This window comes from Malaclemys terrapin, chromosome 4 (genome assembly GCF_027887155.1).
Source record: "Malaclemys terrapin pileata isolate rMalTer1 chromosome 4, rMalTer1.hap1, whole genome shotgun sequence".
Lineage (NCBI taxonomy): Eukaryota > Metazoa > Chordata > Testudines > Emydidae > Malaclemys > Malaclemys terrapin.
The window spans coordinates 39,973,077-39,990,097 of NC_071508.1; the positions used below are offsets into that span (position 1 = coordinate 39,973,077).

The 17,021-nt window shown below is 46.9% G+C and overlaps 1 protein-coding gene across 4 annotated transcripts in view; it reads left to right on the forward strand.

Annotated features, from left to right (window-relative positions):
- Positions 1–1,161: 1,161 nt before the first annotated feature.
- The window catches only part of HRAS (HRas proto-oncogene, GTPase), a 79,567-nt gene continuing 63,707 nt past the window's right edge, over positions 1,162–17,021 (forward strand). For all 4 annotated transcript variants that reach the window (XM_054028302.1, XM_054028303.1, XM_054028304.1 and 1 more), the window contains exon 1: positions 1,162–1,554. The gene's annotated coding sequence lies outside the window, so the exon portion shown is untranslated. The remainder of the gene's footprint in view (positions 1,555–17,021) is intronic.

Below are 17,021 nucleotides of genomic sequence, written 5' to 3' on the forward strand. Positions count from 1 at the left end.
TCCAATGCTCCCCACTCCTATTCTCCATCCATTGTATCGTAGTTTAAATACATTACCAAAATAATTGAAACTAGCTGGATTATATTGCATCATTTAAACAAAATGCAGAATTTTAAAATATTATGTTCAGAATTTTTAGGTTTTTTTGACACAGAATTCCCCCAGGAGTAACACTATAAACTTACATCCATATAACTATGTTGTGAAAAATCTACACCCGAGTGACAGTTATATTAACCTAACCCCTGCTGTAGACAGCGCTATGGTTCTCCCATCAACATAGCTACCGCCTCTCACAGAGATGGATTAACTATGCCCATAGGAGAAGCATCTTCACTGAAGCACTGCTGGAGGGTTTTAAGCATACCTTTCCCTGTGAGTGGAGAAGCCCAGGAATGTCCTAGCACAGGGACTGAAATACCCTAAGGCACTAACTGGCAAAGCAGCGTGGGAGTTGCCCAGGTCCTTTATGTTCTGTGGCTAAACAAAAGACTCCATCCTCCAGGGTCATCAAATAGGCCAGCACCTTTCACCAGCATTAAATCCAAGTTAAAAGGAAGTGAGGGAGGCTGGCAACGCAGGATGCCTTGTTGCTGCGAATATAAAAGGCCAGATCTTCAGCTGGTGTAAATCAGCACAGCTCCACTGAAGTCAATGGAGCTAGGTTGCTTTACGGCTACTGAGGATATGGCCCTAAATGTCTGTTTCTATAAAAAAAAGAAATCGAGAGAAGTGGGAGGAGACCAAGATTTATTAAACAAATGTCTAGGTTTGTGTCTGGATCATCTGTGTTCTCATCCTGATGTGTGGTTATAACTCACCCTTAGCTGATGAAGTTCTTATTGCAGCAGTCTATAAACAATCAATGCTCCCCAGCGTCTCTCTAGTCCACGGGCTGGCACCACGGCTTGAGTTAGGCGCTAAAAATAAGGGCTGAGCAGCAATTCCCCTCCCGCTACTGCGCCTTCCCCCAGCCCTCCCAGTGCCCCGGCCGAGGCGGCAGCAGGAGGCGGAGGGAGGCGCCTTTAGCGTCGGTGACTGACGCGGCCCGCAGCCCACCAGGAGGGCGGAGGAGCCGGGGCTGTGCGCCCGGGTGCCCGGGCTGGCGCGGAGCGCCTATCAGCGGCGGCGGGAGGCGGTGAGTGACTGGTGGGCGGGGAGCGGAGCCTGGGCGTGTGCCGCTCGCCGCTGCCGGGGCTCGCCGAGCCGCCTCTGGTGCACACACACGTACATTGTCCGAGCGAGCTGCCGCCGCCGCCGCAGCGAGAGAGCGCCCCGGGGCTCGGTGCCAATGCGGGGTGGGCGCTGCAAGCCGGGAGCTTCTCCACCACCCCGGTGGAAAGTTCATCTTCGCCTGGGCCCGCCGCACCATTGATCCAGAGCGGCCGCCGCCGGGGAGGGAGGCAGGATCTGCGGCTCTGGCCGGGAGGGGGGATTTTTTTTTTGCCTTTTCCCTCCAAACTTTCTGTGCGCGCCTCCCGCCCCCGCCGAGGATTTGCCTCTTCCCCGCTGTCTGCCGTGCAAGGAAAGCCGCCGGGGCGGGCGTGAGCGGTGGTAAGTGCCCCCCGTCTCCTTCGCTTTGAGGGGCTTGGAGATGGCGTTGCAGCCCCGGGAGTTGTTTTTGCGGCTGGTTGGTTTCCAAAGTACGGGCAGCGGCAGGAGGGGGGGGGGTCGTCTCTGCCTGTGCCCCCTCCCTCCCACGCAACCCCCCGGGAATGCTCAGGGCGGCGGGCGTGCAGCAGGCACTGCAGTGGCACGGGCAGCGTGTCCCAGGGAGCATGTGTGCGCGGTAAGGACTGGTGGCTGCAACCGGGCATTGCAGAGCAGAGCTGGCTTTCCTGAGCAGCAGGCGGCGGCTGCTGCTGCTCGGGGGGTCGCTCGCTGGAGCTCCGTTGATCCTGCACCAGTTTTGATACTAGGCTCCAAAGTGAGCTGGGAGGATCAACCCACCCCTCTTCAGAGTCGGAAAGCGGATGCCTTTGATAAAAGTGTGTGTGTGGGGAGGTGTGGGGGGGAGGTAGGAGGGGGAGATGGTCCGTGCGTGCCTGCCTGGATGCATCAGTTTGGGAGGGAGGGAGCACTTGTATAGGGAGAAGGACGAGGGGGTACGTGTGTTCAGGGCTATGCTTGTGAGGGGGCAGCAGCAATGGGAGGGGTTACATCTGTTGGGGAGAAGGGAGACAACAGTGGGTTGTGTCTGGGAAGGGGCCTCTCGGTTGGGGTGGAAGAGTAGCTTTGGCCTTGGGTGTGTCAGGGGCTGCACCTGGGGGGAAGAAGGTAGTGAGGGGAGAGGGGGTAGCCACCTGTTGGTGGGGGGAGGCTGCAGTTTTTCTTCCCATGATTCTCTGATCATTTGAAAATTTGTTCCCTCTCCATCCTCCAAAAGCTTTCACTCTTCCCCTTGATTTTCAGACCCTCTTGTTTTGTGAAAATCAGACCCCAGCAGCCTGCTCGGAGGCCACTGGGTGGTCCTCATACCTCCAGATTTAAAAGCCTCTGTGCTAGCAGAGGGAGATGGTGGCATTCATGTATGTGTGTGTCTAGGCTGTTTGACAATGGTATAGATTTCTCCTCATGTATGTCCCAGCCCAGCTGCTCTCTCTCAGCTGTGGCACTCCACGTCCCTCTGCACCTTGTGCACCAGGGAGGCAGTGGCAATAGGATCTCAGGGCAGCTGCTGATGACTTGTGCGCTTTCTTCCTCTCCGTTTCTTTTCCCTCCCCCAAATGTGACAGGGCTTCCAGATGGGAAAGGAAGGGATGGGGGAGAATCACCTGCTGGCCTGCCCTCCCAGTCTTACAATGACTCTGCTTTCTGTAAACACTTCCTGCCAGCCCAGAAAACATGGGGAAATAAATGGGAGGGGCCCTGCATCCTCCAGGAGAATACCACAGCCTGCTGTCACGTTTCTCTTGCCTATTTTTTTTTTCCTGCCTCTCTCGTTTTTCATCTTTCCCAGATCCCTTGGTATCGCTATACTGATGCCTACAGGGATATCACTGTCGGCAGCAGCTTTAGGGAGTGGTCTATGATGATAGCACAGTAAGACTTCTGATAGCTGAGCCTGGGTGGCCACTGTTCTTTCAGTCATCATGTGCCATTGAATTGGTGCAGTAGTAATAATGCCTCTGAGTGCCTTTCGTTCCAGAGGGTCCTGCAACCCGTTACAAGGCAGGGGCTAATACAGAGGGTGGGGTGGGGGGCAGAAGAGAGGAGTCTCTCTAGGATTCTTCTGCCTTCCAGGGTGCGTCTTGCTTTCTAGTCTCAAGTATTATACCGTGGCCACACACAGATAGAGGAGGGATGGACACCGCTCCCAGTGCAGTCTTAAGCATAATGCCAGGAAAACACTTTCACCCTTCTGTAGTGCCAGGGTGAGGCTTGCTGTCTCTGCAATTGGGAGGGAAAGCCAAATGGAAGTCCGAGCTGGGATTAGCAAACTCTGAGTGGCTGATGGTCAGCTCTTGAAATGCCTTGTATAGCGTTGTACATCATAGTGGGGCACACGCTGGGGTCCTGAGGCTGAGATTTTCAAAGAAGCCTAAGGGAATTAGGTGCTGAACTCTCTTAGACCTGGCTTACACTCTCCGTTGTCCACTACAGGTGTGCTTTTAAACGGACTTAAACAGGCACAAACACTTGAGTGGATACACTCTTTGTATTGGGCTAGGGTGAGCAGATGTCCCGATTTTATAGGGACCGTCCCGATTTTAGGGTCTTTTTCTTGTATAGGCTCCTATTATCCCCCACCCCGATTTTTCACATTTGCTGTCTGGTCACCCTATATTGGGCTGAGCTTGTCTTATATCAATTTAGCTCGCGTTGGTAAATTTTACAGGTGTGAGCAAAATTGATATAACCTGTTTTAAACTGATAGAAGCATGTCCACAAGGGGTCTGCCCTGGTGTAATGAAAGAGTTATTAAAGGAGCCGTAGGCCCCTTTGAAAACCACAGCCTAAATGCACAAAATAAGCAAGAAAATTACAGGCCCAAGCGGGAACTGGCTGGCTCCAGGGGTTGGTGTTGAGATGCACAGATCCTTTATATGTCTAAGACCTTGTCTACACAGGGGTTTTAGCCAATGATGTTGCACTGCTTCAACATCCCCACCCCGGCAGAGATACATTGCACTTGTGTAAACAATGACTTGCATTGGTGCAGCATATGAGGTCATAGAGTTTAAGGCCAGAAGGGAACACTAGATCATCTAGTCTGACCTGTATATCACAGGCCACCAGCATCCACCCACTAAACCTAACAACTGAAACTAGACCAAAGCATTACAGTCCATAGGACACGACTATATTAAGGCAGAGAATAGGAGAGATTGAGGTGACCAGTGCCAGAGGCCTCTACAATGTCAGGGAATTGACTAAGAGAGAGAGAGACCCAGTTAATCCTGGCAAGTGATTTGCACCTTATACTGCAGAGGAGGGGGAACCCCCAAGGTCATTGCCAATCTGACCCGGGGGAATTTACCTTCCTGACTCCACATATGGGAATCAGTTAGACCCTGAGCATGTCAGCAATAACCAACCAGTTGAGCATGTGACCAAGGGAATGCTCAGTGCCACCCCAGAGGCCTGGGCCACCCAGTCAAATGTCCTATCTCTTGATGAGGCCATCTCTGATGCCTCAGAGGAAGGAGACCAAACTGCTACCTACTTCCAAGAATACACGGGGTGGGGTGGGCGGAGGAGGAGAATCCCTTCCTGACCAGGGTGGATTGATTTAACTCCCCAAGTGGAAAGTCTTGATTTAAATTATCAATTTTAATCAACTTTTCCATTTGGACTTCATTTATGTTCTAAAGAAAGATTCATTCTCATTGGTGGATATCACTATTAAAACATGTTGATTTACAACTAAATAGAGCCTTTACACTAGATTTGGTAAGTCTTTTTGCTATCTAGGGAGGTACACTATAACTACGCTTATTTAAGCAAGTACGTACCTTTATATTTTCAGATTCTTCATTGTACATTTTTAGTAAGTTAGAAAATGGTGAATGATATATTGCTTATTTACTAGATCATTAACTTTTTGCTTGTGATTTGTGTAGAGCTGCATTAGGATGGTCAATGGAATTTAATTGCACACAAAACAGCATATAAAATTTATTTCTATTAAAACAACCTTAAATGTTTTGAATACATTAACTTCTGTAATCAAAACGTGTTTCACATTTACAACTTATTTATTAAACAGAGGGATTGACTGTAGTCAGTAGATTAAACTGATCATTCCAGATCAGTCTGGGAAAATTTTCAAATATGCCTAAGTGAAAGTGACTGAAGCTTAAATTCCTGCTCACCTAAGTCTCTTGAAAATGAGTTTCCCAAGTCCTTCAGACTTTTAAAACTAGTAGATCTCATCCCTTTCCTCCTTGGTCTTTATTCATAGACTGGAAGAGAGAGACAAGTTGTCCTACTTTTTTTTCAACTCTGAATCGATTTCTCAACTTTGAATGAATTAGTCCAAATGAAGAAAATATTTTTCTGTGCCTGCAGAGAAGGCTACTGCTGTCAAAAGCTGGTTTAGCACTTCAAGAAACTCTGATTCCAGGTGCTTAGCTAATAACTTCCACCAGTTCAGTAGTGTGACTTTCTTTAAAACATCAGCAAGCATGACATGTACTGCTTGAATGTTTCACATCCAGCCCTGAAATTTATTATGGTCGGCACAATTGATGGGTGATTGGATGCCCATGTCATAGCAGCAGCTTCTTCAGCAGTTAGACATCTATCCTGATGCTTTGGGTTGAGAATATTGGCAAGAAAATGAGGTGGAGTAAGTGCTCGATCCATCTGCTGCTTTGCTGCTTGCTATTTAACTTTGTTGTTGGGCAGTTTTTTTCTCCAGTACCTTTTGAACTTCTTTCCAGATTTAAAAGCGTCAGCAATACAGCAGCAGTCTTTCTGCAGTTTGTCCAAGGCTATGGAAATATGCTGAAACCTATCTTCTACTTAATCCTGACCCTGGCAGGTGACTGCCTGAACCATAAATCAGGAGGGGCCATCAGGGTTGCCAAGCCCTGCCCCCACCCTCACAAACAACCGCATCATACTAATCCACTCATACATTTGTCCAGCTCACTTGAAACTCATTAAGTTGAATCAGCAGGTCCAATCTAGTCTGGGTCAATGGTAAATAACCAGTCTGATGGCTTTTCATTGGTCTAGCTATCTTACGTACTTGTATAGTCCCTATTACTGCAGTCCCTCACTGTCTTTTAATGTATTTATCCTCACAGCCTCTCTGTTATCCCTGTTTTACATGTGGGGAACTGAGACACAGAGTGGCTAAGGACCAAATCCTCAAAGGTATTTTGACTCCTATTTTCCATTGAAATACCATAGCTCTCTAAATCTGAGCCTAAGTGATATGCTCAAGGTCACCCACTAAGTCTTTGGTGGATCAGGACTTGAAATGTAGTCTCTCCGGGGTCCAAGGGCTACTGCCTTTAACCACTGGACTGTCCTCCTCTGTTCATCAAAGATCTTCTCCATCCTGTTCCTAAAAGACAAACTTTTCTATGGCAGAAGCACCAGCACAACTGCTGCTAAAATTGATACCCTTGTTCACAGTTTCATTAGAGAGGCCAAGGATTGGCTGGGCCTGGAGAATGAATTCATTTTTCCTAGAGGAAGTTCCTCCATGTCAAGGCAGAGTCATGTTTGTGTGGCACCTACCATTGTGGCATGTTTCATCAGAAGGAAATGCACTTTGTTTTTAAAAGTGAAAGATGAAGGATGGAAGGAAAAATCTCCCATGTTTGTTTTTTTAAAAATAAACAGCTTTAAATTAGCAATAATTATCTCAGTGTGGGGCATCTCTGGAGTGCTAACGATTCGACAGGGCGTAGGACCTGAAGTGAACTCTTCTAGCTGGCATCCGTCCTCAGAAATGCCCTGAGCTTGGTTCTTCAGTGCTTAGCTACGGTAAATTGTTGATATTACATAGTAATAACATGAACAGCATTTGATAGCTTAATATGTTGGCAAATTGCAAAGTGCCGATTTCCCAGACTGGTGCCATATCACTTTGAAAGGGCTCTACTCTACTGTACTCTCTGATTGCTTATAAAGAGGGAGGTCATCGGCTTATTATATTAGTTCTCCAAAGGAGGTCTGGAAAAAGCTAATAGTGTGTGCATCAATTTCCATATAATTTCATCTTTCATCTAAAAAACAAATTACATTTCTACCGTTATAGTTGCACAGATAATCATACAAATATGAATTGGTGCAGTGCTGGCTTCCTAAGTCTGCAGGCAGACAGCTCCAGTGCCTCTTCTGCTGCTTATGCAGATTGAAGACATTGCATAGGTTCATGCCCAGTTCTTCTTTGAATACTTGCAAGGACTAGAACCTTAATTACATGTACCCAAGAAAGCTTCCAGCTTGTCTTATGCAGGTATATGTTTCAGACCCTGGAGATATTACATTATCCTGACCACAGTAACGTGAGACTGTAGGGTTGGTTCATTCTTTGCTGATGATGAAGATGGTGGCTATGGGCATGGCAAAATAACTTTTATGTTCTTAGTATCACTGTAGTTAGTATCTTGAGATCTATGGTCATACATGTTACGCATGTTCATTGAGACAGATTACAGAAGAAGGCACATGGTTTCTATAGTGTGTGAGATCCTGCATGCCATTCCCCATGGTGAAATGGATAAATGCAGGATGTCTGTGTGGCCCATTTTACTCTGGTGATGTCTTATGCACTTGACTATAGATTTCCACACCTTTCCAAATTAAAGCTGAATATGGGGGAATGCCTTACTTGTAGCAACCAGTACAGTCAAACTACACTGTTTGAAGAAACCAGCTTCATCAGTGTGTGGTTCTTGTGTAGGTCTATGGGGGAAGGAAGGAGGGTCAGCTAGGACTTATCCCTCTGCCAGCCTAGAGGGGCCAGTCATCAGGGCTTGAAAAGAATTACCAGATACCTACTAGCCAGGGTAAAAAATAACTGCAACCCAAAGTTTAAAGCAGAGGTGGGCAAGCTATGGCCCACGGGCCACATCTGACCCGTGGGACCATCCTGCTCAGCCCTTGAGCTCCCGGTTGGGAAGGCTAGCCCCTGGCCCCTCCTCCACTGTCCCCCCTCCCCCGCAGTTACGCCACCGCGCAGCTTGCGCCCGCCCACCTCCCAGGCTTTCCAATAAGCCAGTCCTGCTGCTCTGAGTGGCATGGTAAGGGGGTGGGAAGCGGGGGTGGGTGGGAGGGTTTTAGATAAGGGGCAGAAGGTCCTGGGGAGCAGTTGGATGGGGCAGAGGTTCTGGGGGGGGGCGGTTTGATAGGTGTGTGAGTCCTGGGGGGCCTGTCAGGGGTGTGGATAGGGGTCGGGGCAGTCAGGGGACAAGGAGCAAGGGAGGTTGGATGGGTTGGGAGTACTGAGGGGGGCAGTCGGGGTGGGAAGTGGGGGGGCAGGGCCAGGCTGTTTGGGGAGGCACAGCCTTCCCTACCCTGCCCTCCATACAGTTTCGCAACCCCAATGTGCCCCTCTGGCCAAAAAGTTTGACCACCCCTTGTTTAAAGGAACAAGAGTTGTATATTACACTGTATCTAACTGTATCCTATTGTCATGCATCTTTCTACTTAATGTTTTAAAATGTAAACTTACAACCACGGCTCATCAAATACCGACACAAAAAAAAATCTGAATATATTTGAATTCCACCTGTATTATTCTAATATATTAGTAATCTGATGACTAATATACAGCTGGTCAAATTCCACAGAGTATTATTTGAATACATTATTTGACAAATACAGATAAAATTAATCAAATGAATTATTTGCTGAGTGCTGTTTAACCATCCTGCCTTGCTACATTTCTCTTGGTTGTTTTTTAGACCTTTTTTCTTCCTGTCTTCACTCCACTTGTTTGCATAATAAACTGCAGTATATCTTTCCCTGAGCTCTCTTCAGTGTCTTTTCTTCCTTTCTTCCCCTATCTCTCCATTGTTCTTAACATCTACCCGTGTATCTTCTTTCCTTTTTTCTTCTCCTAAAACCTTTCTCTCTTACTTCTTTTTTTCTAAGTTATCCCATTATTCCCACTTTTTCCCTATCCCTTCAGAGGAAATGCAAATAATATCAAATGCCTCACAGCCAAATGAACTAAATTTACTAATTGCATATGAATATGAAACCTGGGAATGACCACAGGCAGTTCTACTCCATCTTTCTCTTGTTTTCTGGCTGTTGCAAGAAGGGTGTTTCTGCAGTTCTATATCTCTTTCAGCGTTCATATTTGGTTGGAGATAAATTATATCAGAATTGTTAAAGGTTCAGAAAAGGGCAACAAAAATGATTAGGGGTATGGAACAGCTTGCTGTATGAGGAGAGATTAATAAAACTGGGACTTTTCAGCTTGGACTAAGGGATGACATGCTTGAGGTCTATAAAATCATGACCGGTGTAGAGAAAGTAAATAAGGAAGTGTTATTTATTCCTTCTCATAATACAAGAACTAGGGGTCACCCAATGAAATTAATAGGCAGCAGGTTTAAAACAAACAAAAGGAAGTATTTTTTTCACACAACGCACAGTCAGTCTGTGGCACTCTTTGCCAGAGGATGTTGTGAAGGCCAAGACTATAACAGGGTTCAAAAAAGAACTAGATAAATTCATGGAGGATAGGTCCATCAATGGCTATTAGCCAGGATGAGCAGAGATGGTATCCTAGCCTCTGTTTGCCAGAATCTGGGACTGGTCGACAGGGGATGGATCACTTGATGATTACCTGTTCTGTTCATTCCCTCTTGGGCGCCTGGCATTGGCCACTGTCGGAAGACAGGATACTGGGCTAGATGGACCTTTGGTCTGGTCCAGTATGACCCTTCTTATGTTCAGTGAATATCTCCAGTGCCTGCTTTTGCTGTTGCTCAGAGATTTCCCTCAGCTGCAGAATGAAATTGACCAGATTCTTGTAATTTTCACTGTTGCCCAGAGAGAGCTTGAAAACAAGTAGTGAAAACTGATAAATCTCATCAGTTTTCACTCTGCTGCAGCTTGTGGGAACTCTGAGCAGCAGTCACCACATATGACTTGTCTGCAGGCTCAGAAAGGCAGAGCTGTTATCAGTTTGTTTGGAAAGTTTTCTTCACAACCATTAGAGATACATTTCTTATCTTAAAAATTCTTGATTTTGCAAAAGAAGACTGCACTTGTAATGGAAAGATTCTGTCTTACCCTGGACTAGTGGATTTTTTAAAGACTTACCAGTAGGTCCCCACCTCCTTCATGTGAGAGCAGGGATCCACTTCCCCCAAGAACTGATCAACTCACAAATTGCTTTTTAAGTGTCACTTTCATTTGTGTGCTTTCTTCAGTGTGCTTGCTAGTATTTTTTAAAAGCTAGGGTCCTCTCTAGGAACATAGGACTTGCCAGACTGGATCAGACCAGTGGTTAATCTGGTCCAGAATCCTGTCTCCGATGAGTATCGATTGCTTCAAAGGAAAGTGCAAAAAATCCTTCTTTAAGCAGTTGTACCCTCAAGGAAAGAGTCCTCATGACCCCCATTAGTTAGAGGTTGACTCAAGCCCTGAGATGCGCAGGTACCGCAGTAAGGGGCCATTGCATAAAAGCCTACATAGATAGAAGCATGAGGGCTTCTATTACTTCCAAAGCTATTTTTATTTTAATTCTTAGTATTGTAATTCTGGATGTTATTGTTACCCATATAAATGTCCAATTACAGCTCTTGGCCACCATATATTGTGACAGTGAGTTCCACAGACTAATTCTGTTTTGTGTAGGGAAAGGTATTTTAAACTTTCTGCCTTTAAATGTCATTGAATGTCCTTATGTTCTTGTATTACTACACAGAATGAATAGTAGCATACAATATACTTTCTTTGTTTTATTCATCTGCTGTCTAAACTAAAGAGTCCAAGGAAGAACTTCCTAATGAAGAGAGACTTGCTATGTAAAGGATTGGAAAGGCCCTTGAGAGGCTCTTTCCCCACTCCCTTCACCGGTTTACCCCCTGTGTATGGTATCAGAGCTCAGGAAGATTGCTCTTGGAAGGCATAGGGAATTGGTGCTGTTTGATCTCTTCTGGTGGTAGGACTTTGATCATCTGTAGGCTTTCTGACCTACTGTTTTGAGAGCGCCGGTGGGAGCGGGGACAGGTTGTCATGCATGCTTGAGGCAAAGACTTGGGAGGATATTAGCCCTCTTCCAAATGGTGGCCTGAATATGATGCCCTCCATCTCAGGTTAAGCTTGCCTCCTGCATTACTACTTTGATGCTTCCTATTCTCCCATGTTGCGGTATACTGGAAATGTCCTTTTTGATAGAGGTAATTAAAAAAAAAAAAAAAGCTTTGTGTTTTCAGTGAGGATTGTGTCTTGTCTTGGATGCGTCGCTCAGCGGGCTGAGAAGAATGAACGCAGTCTGCTTGGTTTACAGCAAAAGAACAGCGAGAGGGAAGTGTTCGGGTGATGTCTTGTGCGCCAGTGCCTCTCTCAGCTGTTAATCACAATGTTGTTAGCTAGCTTTGAGCAGGAGGTACTATATGTTGTAGCCTTCTGATTTCAGTACTGGGAGTTGTACTATGACCTCCTCGTATCCATAAGGAGATGTCTGTTTCACTTGGGGGGGGCCTGTATGTGGTATGAAATGTTGGAACAATACTGCAGTGAATAGCCACACTTAAAAAGTCAGATGGCATATATTATATGTGAAGATTTGACCTGGGAGGATATTCCCTGGCAGTTAATCACCCATGATGGGGACAGGATGAAGCTGGCGGTAGTAGTTATAAAAATCAAAAGAAGAAAAACCTGTTTTATCATCTAGAAAAGTCAGAATATGACTTGTGTGTTGTGCCATGCTCATGTTCAGTTTCTAGTACAGAAGTGTCTGTAGAAACTACAGACCAGTACAATAAGAAAGCAAAACTTCGTTTTCATCCTCCAATTGGAATGAAACTTTCAACTACTGCATGTGCGGCAGAACAGTTAAGAATCTGTGGTAGAGAGAATGGGGGTGTGTACTGCAGTACTTTTGGTGGGCATCCTAATGAGACAAGACATCTGGGTGGCTCATCTGTCTGGGCCAGGAGGTGACGCATTTTCTGTGAGCAAGGACTGAGAATGCAGGTCTCTGGGCTCCATTTTCAGCAGTCACAGAACTGATGTGTGACCTCACCGTGTGTCTTCTGTAAAATGGGAATAATACTGAACTGCTGATCAGGGGTGCTGTGAGGATTAATTCATTAGTATTTGCAAAGCACTGGGGAGCGGGGGGAGGGGTTGGATGGAAGGTGCTATATGAATGCAAAGGGAAAAAACGGATTTGGTCCCTGGGTAAAGAATGGGTCCAACGAGGGGTGACTTTGGATTTTTATTTTTGCATAAGCAAAATCGGTGCAGTTCAGATGCTGGTCCCGTTTTCATTTGAACCCTGGAAGTTGGGGGCATCTGGTTAAAAGACCCCAGTGTGGCCCATCCCTAGGGTAATAGCTCCAGCTAGAGGAGGGGTTCTCCGCCTTTTGTACTGGTGACCCCTTTCTCACAGCAAGCCTCTGAGTGTGATCCCCCTTATACATTAAAACACTTGTTTATATATTTAACACCATTATAAATGCTGGAGGTAAAGCGGGGTTTGGGGTGGAGGCTCACAGCTCATGACCTCCCATGTAATAACCTCACGACCCCTTGAGGGGTCCCAACCCACAGTTTGAGAACCCCTGAGAGCTCTCACATAGGGATGTCTTCACTGCTGCCTGTACATCTCCCTGTTGTTTAGCAGTGGTATGTCTGTAACTTAGGCTAGGTCTACACTAAGGGGGTGGGGGGCTCGATTTAAGATGCGCAAATTCAGCTACGCGAATAGCGTAGCTGAATTCGGCGTATCCTATTTGACTTACCCTACTGTGAGGACGGCGGCAAATCGACCGCTGCAGCTCCCCCGTCGACGGCGCTTACTTCTCCTGACGAGGTGGGAGTATGCGCGTCGATTCGGGAATCGATTTATCCGTCTAGGTGAGACCCGATAAATCAATCCCCGAGAGATTGATTTCTACCCGCTGATCCGGGCGGGTAGTGTAGACTAGCCCTTAGTTTCCAACATGGGGAAGATGTTATGCCCTGTGCAACAAAGAGGATGTTTTACTGTTACTGGGAAGAGAAAAGAGCAAGAGCTGTGAGAAAGTAGCTAGGAGTGAAAGGAGAGAAGGGTGAGGCTTGTGCGAAGGTGTCTGTGATGGTAACCGGTTCCAAACAGACACAGATTCTCGCTCACACCTGGGATGATCAGGAGGAACATGTCTGAGTCTGTTTCAGTAGCTCTCTGCAGGAAGTAAAGTGAAGAGTGGAGGGAAGGGACGCTCCATGGGAAATGCCATTAACCAGATTGCTGTTGTGTAACAGGTACAGCTGGCCATCCTGCCAATCCAGATTGAATCAGTGTACAGACAGCTGAGAGTGGGAGCATTGAATGTCGCCATGAGGGAAAGCAGAATCCAATGAAAATATTCCAAGGAGATTCTTCCCCATTAATGGTGATGTCTGGGGTGAGGAAGGACCTTGTTTTGAGCCTTGCAGAGGTACCTGGTTCAGGAAGGCTTTGTTAGAATGGCAGATTATACACCTGCAAGAGAGTCAGAGACCTTCTGTATTTGTCAGAGGTTGATATATTCTGCTCAGGGGAGGTTGACAGAGTGGTGATTTGCTTTAGCAGTAAGGACTCCTCTGTCAACCTGACCCAAAACAAAGAGGAACAATCAGGACAAAGGGAAGGAGGTGGGGTCTCATCTGGGGTCCTGGGTAACTTTGCCCAGGCTTTTGTACTGTGAATGACCCACTTATACTAGGATACTTCTCTCTTGCCCCTGCTAGCACCAAAGAAGATGGTCCTAGCTCACTCCTTTTTCCAGACACTGCAGAGATTGTGGCGTGTGTGCGCTCTCGCTGTACAACACACCCAGTTCAGGGGGAAAGTCACAAGAGCTTGTGGCAAAACATGCTAAACCAGCAACTAATTTCACATCATGAGCCTTAGGCTGAGGCTATGAGGCTGTGGCAGCTCATGCCACCATGTATTACAGTGTTGGACTCCCTCCCGGAGCTGCGTGTTTCTAAGTTCATTTGGCGCTCTGGCATCTTTAACCCTTTGAGCGCAGACGCTTTGCAGCGTGCGGGTTGAGCAGATGCTGGAGGGAGTGTGTGTGTGAGGGAGTGCGCGCACATGCACTGCATACTATTTTTGTAATGTCTTCAAAAAGCTAGTAGCACATTTCTCCCCTAACCATCCTGTGTGAGTTGTTGTGTGCAGAGAATGGAAATGACTTGACCCTTGCAGTATTCTTTCCACACTCATTACCCTTGCCTCTTCCTGATTTGCATGAGGAGATAGGAGGCCAGCAAACTAGCTTTTTACTTGAGGGGCTGTCCCAGTTTCCAAGCAGCCAGCCCTAGGCAGTGGCCTACTTCATGACCTGCTTTGATAGGCACTAGCTGGTTTGCTGCTCCATTGGTGTGGGAAGAGATGCAGATATCCATGCGGGACTATGTGGGAAGGATTTAGTTTTAGCTGTCTGCACCAGGGCCTCCCATGCATGCAGTGAGCATGGCTGCTTATTGACAAGGAGTCTGAGCAACTTCCCACTTTGGGGTTGTCCCCTTCCTTTCTGCTGCTGCTGGGGATTGTCATAGAAGGGTGTAGTGATGTTTATTTAAACACTAGAGTGCCCATCTCGCGCTCTGAGTGCTCTTCACAATATGTAAAATGCTGCAGTTGCCACCACTTTCTCCTTGAAAACACCTGCTGTCCTGACATCAGACGAAGAGGCGTTGTCTATTTCCACCTAAAACAGACCCACTGGGTTTACCAACCAAAAGGGAAGTGGGCCTCGTTGTGCACAGATGCCAGCACTTCTTGACTTTCATTGAACATTTCTGATTGCAACTCAGGCAGAGAGGAACGTCCATTTATCCCTTGGAGACATTGCCCCAGACCCACCAATGTGGCAAGCTCTGTCAGAATCTGAGCGACTTAATCTATGGAGCAAATGGTTCGTTCTTCATGGCAATTCTGCTTTCAGGTGAAGGCAGCTTGGATTAATCATGCTGAACAGGTCTGCAGTGTGCTGTTTAGCAGCTGCCATCATTGCAGTTGCTTGAAATTGGATTGTGACTTCCACCAGCTGGCTTCCAGCTGCATTCCCCTCTTATTTAAACCATCACTAGTCCTCTGTAAACCACACTGGCCTGTGAGGGTGGAGCCAGGAAAAAGGGTATTTAAGAGCAATTATTAATAGTGGTGGAAACCAGGTTTTCATCATGTTTTTGCCAGACCAATGAGCGTGGTTATTTGGTGCCACCGTACATACCTCCAAAGCTTCCTGGACCCTCTGCTGGACTATAATACTGGACCCTTGCCTCAAGTGGGATAGTGGTGACCCAACCTCACACCAGAGGAGATTATGCTTGGTCCATGACACAGGTCTATTTATAACCTCACTTCGCTGCCTCCAATCCCTAGATCCAGAGTGTGGCCAGTTACGTGGGTTGCGTTGGTAACCAGTTGAAATAGCCCAGTTGAGGTCACGGTAGCCATGAACTCCTGAGTTGGTCTTAAAGAATCATCACCTCAGTGGATATTGAAGTCACCAAACACCACCATCCATCTGGGCTTAGTACCCGTGCTGCTGTCTTGTCTAACCAGATCTCAGTTGTCATTTATAATCTGAGCATGAGCTACAGCAGCTTTTGTTAGCTGCCGATTTTGCATTCCTTAGCGCAGAGTGTAGACTGGGACTGGTGTGAGCCAGCTTCCTGAGATTACATGCCCGTTGATGCCAGTGAGATCAAGACCAAAAATCTTGGCCTTGTCATACACATAGATAATCTCTTATCCTCTGGCTGTGTCCTGCTTCGTCTACCCCCTACCCATCACCACTGAGATCAAGGAATAAAAGCCCATGCAACTGATTCTCTTCCTGCCACTTGCCACTACATCACTCTGGATTCCTAACACACAGAAACTTTGTTCTACTTTTGTGGCCATTGAAAGGATGTAGTGGCTCCCTGCATAAGAATCCCAGAGGCTGCAAAAGTCATCTGTGTATTCCTTCCTTGCCCTGAAGTCCTTGCGCTCCTATTATATTGCAATTGCCCATCTCAGCAATCTGTCATTCCATGCAGGTATAACTAAATAACCCCCTGGAGACAAGTATTCATTATGTGTTCTTATCCCTTTTCCCCAAACAGTCCTCTATCTGCCACCGTTGCAGGATGAGACTACAAAAGAACTAATCAAAAGGAAACCCCAAGACTTTTGCCCCTCAAATAACGGTCCCTAAGGAATTACTCATCTTCCTCCCTATAATGAATCCCCCCAATTATCCCAACTGACCACAAGAGATTCTCACTTTCAACGCCTGACCAGGTATTCCTCACTCTCAAACTTTTGCCTAGAATGAGATAAAGGGAGCTGTAACCTTAGTTTATGGAGACAAGAAATAGAGAATACTTCCTACCTATTCAGTGCACCTACCTCCCCCCATCCCTGTGACAGACGCACCTACAGCCACTTCCCCAAATGCCCCACTCATTCCAATGTGGGAAGAGTCTGCTCCTCAGTCGTCCTCTGCTCGTCTCCAGACTGAGAACCAATAACTCCAGGTGCCAAGCCACAGTGGTGTAGCAGCAGGAAGTGAGTCACAGGGCTTATGGGTGGGTGTGTCTCCAAAGGGCTCCCTGCCATTTTGTAGGTGGCATAGGGAGGGTGTCAGTGGAGTGAGAATGCTGTTGCTCCTTTTGCCCATCCACTCATTGCATGATGCCCAGCCCTCATCGAGAGGGAGAGTCACCTTAGCTTGTGCTGTGAAGGTTCTGAATCCTGCTCTTCCCCCCCCAGCCCACCTTCAGAAAATGCTCATTAGTCTTTGCAAGTTCACCTGCGGGTGGGGAGATGGTGATGGTTTTTAGCCTCAGTAGCAGGGGAGAAAATCCAGGTTCAGTCTCTGGAGAGCAGGTCACACCCTGCACTTTGG